The sequence below is a fragment of the Pinus tabuliformis genome, chromosome Q, assembly GCF_031772625.1.
Source record: "Pinus tabuliformis cultivar Carrire ecotype Pingquan chromosome Q, CPIR1, whole genome shotgun sequence".
Classification (NCBI taxonomy): domain Eukaryota; kingdom Viridiplantae; phylum Streptophyta; class Pinopsida; order Pinales; family Pinaceae; genus Pinus; species Pinus tabuliformis.
The window spans coordinates 522,195,686-522,202,232 of record NC_142296.1 but is presented as its reverse complement, the minus strand read 5'-3'; the positions used below and the strand labels follow the sequence as shown (position 1 = coordinate 522,202,232).

At 36.7% G+C, this 6,547-nt stretch overlaps 1 pseudogene; it reads right to left on the bottom strand.

The window, feature by feature from the left end:
* Window positions 1-1,582: 1,582 nt before the first annotated feature.
* On the bottom strand, window positions 1,583-4,069 carry LOC149220489 (leucine-rich repeat receptor-like tyrosine-protein kinase PXC3; annotated as a pseudogene).
* Between the last annotated feature and the right edge of the window lie 2,478 nt (window positions 4,070-6,547).

The following is a 6,547-nucleotide window of genomic DNA, read 5'->3' as shown; positions in this document are numbered from 1 at the left end:
ACGTGGGTAGGTGACTAGGTATTCACGTGGCCCAATCAAATGGCACCATGAGGACATCCAACAGGGCCCAGTCAAAAGCACAACTAGGCAGTCAACAAGAAAACGGTTGTAGCAACTAGCAGTTTGCAAACAATTATAGTTAACAATTATATATAATTGTGTGCTCAATAGTTATGGTTATATTAATATTCAATAGTTATATGTCACGAGCGCCAATTAACAAGAGGTTCGAGCGGATGGTCTAAGCAATGATTTAAACTGTTATATATATATATATATATTGATCCTTGTGTGTTATATTAAAAATTGGGTTGGTGGGGTTGGAACCCGTGACTCTTGGCCAAACAATGCTCTAAGTTAAGACCACTAGCCAAACTACCCAACAGGAGGGTCTTTGGAATGATTCTCAGCCCACAAATATTTACACCATCATTTCATTCGACCAAACAATGGGGCTGGAGAGGAGAACGAAACATCCAGTAGAGGTCGACGGAACAAAGATGTGATGGAACCGTGACATAGGAACCAAGAGTGAACCTTGCATGGACACATATTCTAAAAAATAATATTCCTAGTTATATTCCCTAGAATATTTTCAAAAATTTTTGATGCAGAATCTGCAAGGAATCTAAAATATTCTCCGTGGGGCCAGAGTTGGTAATGCCAGAATATAACTGAGTTTATACTCATTTTACTCAGAATTTCACAAGTATTTCAATGGTGTAGTCATATTTGGGATCTCAGCAGTGGATTTCAAGGGTCATGGAAGAAAATCTCATTTATCATTAATTTTTGGGCACAAAGTTTGAGACAACAATGCATATTTCACAAATAGGTCATGTTTAAAGTCAAAAGTATCAGGAGGACAAGATAGACATGCTGGTGTTTTGATTGTTGTGTTTTGAGCAGTTGAACTTCAAGTCACTCCTAGGAATGGATGTATAATGATGTATTTTTCAATGCACTCATTTGTATTTTGCTAAGATGAGTGAAACAACCTCCCCATTATTGAAGAAGGGCCCAGAGATGTAATCCACGCTAGACTAACTCCATTATCAAACTTTTGTGTGCATTTCCTTTGTGGTCTCCTTTATGTTGCTTCTTCTTTAAGTGTTTGTACATATGGTTTTTACAGGTTCTTTCATGCAATTCTGTTAACATCAACCGAAGAAAAGATCTTGGATAATGTTGGTATCAGAAGCATAATAGATCATCCCCAATGGTCTGTCTAGAATTTTTGGGTGTCCTTACCATGGAAGTTGAAGATGTCCTAAACAAAGCTAAGAAAGCAATATTACAATTATAATATTGAAGATGCACTTTTCAACTACACTCCATATTTTGTGAAATATAAACCATAAATATTAGACATTATTGCAATCTGCAACATCATGGAGCCATTCCTTGTGGCATTGATTTTAATATACTTATACACTTTCATATCAGACAGGTACAACATTACAAGCCTCTCTCTCGATGTGCTACTGAAGAGCAGCGGTTGATCATCAAGAAAGTAATAAGGAAAAAATGACTAGAATGTCAAGAAAAGTGGATAGGGGAAAAATTGCAGCAAATTATCTCATCATGCACCTTCATTTAATTCTTGAAGCATCTCAACCACCTTTTTCATTCCAGGTCTTTTAGCTGGTGTGTTATCAGTACAAAGCAAGGCCACTTTGAGTGTTGCAAGCATTTGTTGTCTCCAAGTAAAGGACATTGTGCTCAACTTAGCATCAAGAATTTGTTTAGGAGTCTCTTTCCTAGAAGATGCATTGTGAACCCATTTGACCAAATCCATTCCCTCACCGAAGGCTTCCTCTATGGGGAACTGACTAGTGAGAGTTTCAAGCAAGATCACTTCAAAATTATAGAATTTTCCCATTGTTGTCACTTGCATGATATATTTGTACTCTAAAAATGTAGGAAACAATTAAATTCAAAAGAAATGTGTATCCAAAACTAATATTTCCAAAAGAATAAAAATCCTACAGTTGTCAAGATTCTTTACTCCAGTATCTAGGCTCAAGGAAAATAGTGACCAATATCAGACTTGATTTTGTGTCATTCTAAATATCAGGCACTGACAAGAGATATAGCCTATATTGTAATCACTACCGTCAAATTTCACCTATAGGGACAACCTCTATATAGAGATAATGTTTTTAAATGAGCAAGAACTATAAGTTATGGGAGATGATATTTGCACTTACATACTCCTTTCACCATGATTCACAAAATCAAAGCAACTATATTTTTTATTTTAAAGAACAATGGTTTCTATGGCTGGGAAGGATTACAACTATTATTAAGTCAAAAATATCTAGGTCATTGTAAATCTGAGAGATAACTTTGTATTATTGTAAATCGGGAGTCTTATCAACTTTAGCTTCTACAATTGAAAATGAAAAAGGAATCAACCAATTAAAGAAACTAAAATTTGAGAGAGAATAAATAAAACAAGAAATGCTATATAGAAAAGTTCCATGTAATGATTTAACCAACTCACCCGGGGGTATGTATCCAAAGGAACCCACAATGGTAGTGATGTTTGTAGTGCCTTTAGATGGGTTCAACAACTTTGAAATATAAACCTCACCTATCATTGGATTAAAGTTGGCATCTAGAAATATGTTGATAGAAGCAATATCCAGATGGATAATTGGTGTGTGGAAGTGATGAAGAAAATCCAATCCTTCAACCACTCCCAATGCTATTGAAAAACGCCTAGGCCAGTTTGTCTCAAACTCTGAAGTACCACCTTCTTTGTGTAATAGTTTGGCAAGGGTTCCATTTGGCATGTGGTAATGTAGTAACAAAGCCACATCATCATAAATAACAAAGTCAACTCGCCTTGTCACATTGTCATGACAAAGCTTGGCCAATTTCTCTAGTTCCCTAATCATTTTATTCTGGTGAAGAGTCACAGTTTTATCAATGGAATTAAACTTCCTTACAAAAAACACCAGCCCAAAAGGCATAATGACCTTATATATAGTGCTAAAAGTGCCACTTATCATCTTGTTTGATTCCTTCAATGTTGCCTCAACTACACTTTCAACATTAATGCATTGTTTCAAACTCTCTACACAGGCATTTCCAGTGACAATAGTCAGAGGAGGATCTAGTGCAGTAAAATCCAGTTTTTGCTTCTCCTTGATCAGATAAAAAACCATGACAATTGTAACCATCAGAAAAACCCGAATGTCGGATCTCAGAACCACCCTTAATACCTTTCCAAAAGAATATTTATGTCTTGTATAGTGTCCTGCTAGGGAGATGTTCCCACAAGTGTTTAAAGGCTCCCCACGAAGATCTCTATTACCTTTGAATCTTTATCTAGGACTATTTTGAAATGGCCTAGAGGTAGGAACTATCCCTGAAAACAAATTCTTGGAGAAATTAACTTCTATTAAGCTCTCAATGCCTTTAATATTTACAGGAATCACTCTAGATAAATTATTTTCTAATACATCCAAAGAAACCATCTTTTCAAGCCTTCCTAGAGTTGAGGGGATCAAACCCTCAAGGTGATTGAAGCTTAAATTCAATGTTATTTGCAGATTACTGATCCAACCAATCTCATCGGGAATACTCCCACTCAAATAATTACTCCCCAGTTGCAACTCAAGCAATATATTACAATTTCCAATTTCTGATTCAACTTCTCCTCTAAGAGAATTTTAGTGAAGAAGTAAATAATGTATAGTGGGATATCATAAATACCCTTGGGTGTTGTTCCATTGAATTTGTTACAGTTGAGGTCAAGCTTACTAAAAAATTTACTCTTAGAGAGTGCCTTTGGAATGTCTCGACTCATATTATTATCATATAATATAAATTCTTGCTATTCAAGAGTGAACCAAGGGTAGAATGTATGCTTCTAGTAAGCCCATTCAAGGCCAAATTAAGAAGAATGAGATTATTGCAATGGGAAAAAAAGATTCCTAGTGGTCAGAATCTCCACTAATTTGGCAGAGAAAACCACAAAGCCTAAGTCATAGCCCTTGTTATGAAACAACTTTTTCCCACTTGAATAATCTATGAAATAACTTATCAGGAAAGTACCCATTTATGATACAACTGTATTCATGCATGCCAAAATTCCATTCTTTAGCACCTCCCTCAAAAAATACATGACAATCGCTTTGATTAAGGAAGGTTTCTTGTTCATATTATCAGTATTCAATTTCTCCCAATTGTCCTTGAGCACATTATATGAACTCCTGGCTTGATCTTTCAAATGTGTCAAAGTCAGACAAGATTGTGGTGGAGAAACCAATGGTGCCGGTGAAAACCGTAGAAGTTTTTATAGACATTTTTGGGAACTGCAAACCCAATCATATATGTCCATAAACCAAGGGCTTCTGAGTCCCTAAAAGTATTGTTTCATGCCCTAAAGGAACAAGGTCAGCTAATTACATCATCTCCCAGAAGTTCTCCACAGAAAACTGCTCAGAACTGGTCAAAACTGGACCATACAGGTTGCTCAGTGCTAAGGGTGTGATGCATCTCACCTGCCCAGTGTAAAAGGTGCAATGCATACTACAAATCCCTTCTGTAGGGTGCAATGGATGAGAATGGACAAATGGTAGAGACAGTTTGCGAGGTGGATGATCATGGAATCTTCCAAAAACTTCCCTGTGACACTTGCCTCTCTGAATTCGCCCAGGGATGAGTAAGAGATCATCAATATCCAAGTGGAATCAAGAACTATCAGAGAGAGGACACTAATCAAAATCCCAGAAGCTGACTCACCTCCCTACAATCATCTATATATGGATCCCTCATCCCAGAGATCCAGAGGCTGGAATTTTGTATCTTGTAAGGAAGTGTTGTTGGTTTCCTAGTGGAATATCATAGTGTTGGGTGATCTAAGCTTTTCATGAGGTGAAGAAGGGCTTTCATGTTGGGAGGATGATGTTGGGTCAGATCAATGGGTTGTAATCCTCTCTTCTAATCTTTACATCAATAAAGTTATTCAAGTTTTCCTCCACATTCTTGTAGGTTTGATAGTATATGCATTTGTGTGGTCAATATATATCTGGTCCTATATTGTTTATGATTGTAGGTCTCTACACTTTGGAGGTATTATGCTGCTTTGACTTTACAGGTACTCTTTGAAGTGGATTGGTCAAGGGAGAAGCGGAAAATACCAGTCGGTGAGGAGAAGGAACAAACAAAGAACCAGGAAAAAGATCAAGGTTGGTATTCTTTGATACTCTCCTATCTACTTCTCATAAAGGAAAATGAAAGTAAATTTAATATGTTTGTTTCTAAGATAGCTACCCGTCTTAGTGGGACTAGCAGCTCTGCATAGACACTAGATTTCCTGATAACAAAATGGCGACCATATTGGGGAGCGAATAGCTTGTTTGTGTGTTTATACTTGTTTGCTTTATAAACTTACAGATGGAACCTGAAGTTAAGCCAGCTAGCCTTCAAACTGCATTTGCTATGCAAGTGCAAAGTAGATCAATGCTGCTTCAGTCTATCTCCAGGTTTTGTTTATAAACTAAACAATCGATTTGCAAACATCTTAATTTCCCTAGTGGTGGCTCTAGTAACCTCATTAGATCAGCCCCTGTGATTTCTATATACTGACTATCATTAGCTCGGCCTAAATCCCTGAAATAAGTTGCAAACTGTGACCAAGAACCAAGTTGAAGTCTCGTCCCTGGATGATCGCACTTTCTCCTCTTGGGAATCTGGATGCTCGCACCTTCCATGTGCAGTAGGTGCACTACATCGCACTTTCCCTGTGTTGCAGGTGCGCTGATCAAATAAGACCTCTTCTGCTTCTGGATTTTGGTTTCTTTGTTCGCTCTCTTCAACTTTATTCAGGAGTTTTGTTGTCTGTGATCAGTATACCACTGTGGAAACTCCCTTCCTTTGCATGATTCTACCTCCATAGTACAAATAATTGTGAATGTTTTTATGTATTGTGCACCATTTATAGTTCTCTTTTACAAAAAGTAGCGTAATCAAACTGTCATCTTTTGATTTGGAAGTGCCGCAAGTGTCATTTTCAGTCAAAGAAAAGAATCCTATCATTCTTGATGATCGATTATACAGTTGCTCTTGCATTTGATTTGAATTAGTAGTTTTTCAAGTGTCGAAAGCAGTTTTCAATTCAAAATCGCAAAGTGTCGTCATTATCTTCCAGCTTTTGTGTTTTGAAGAAAAATTGTTAGTATTGTCGATTTGAAGAGATAATTCAGATTTGTACTTAGCATTCTTCTTGTCATTCACACATTAATAAGGCTGAAAAAAAATACATGCATGTGCATTTGCATTTAGACTGCTTGTTGATTTAGGACAGTGCATCTAGTGTGTGTTCTCTGCTCTATGTTGAAAGAATATCATCTCTCTTTCTTTAGTAGCTAGGATTTTCATTGCAAAAATAAGATCAAATGGTTGTTTATCATCTTAGATTGAATTTTAGGAATTGTATATCTACATCACGCGGTGAACCTGAAAGGAAAACTTTTCAAGAAAGATCAACTGTAAAATAAATTCAATGAACATAAAAACGCTTTGGAACCTAACG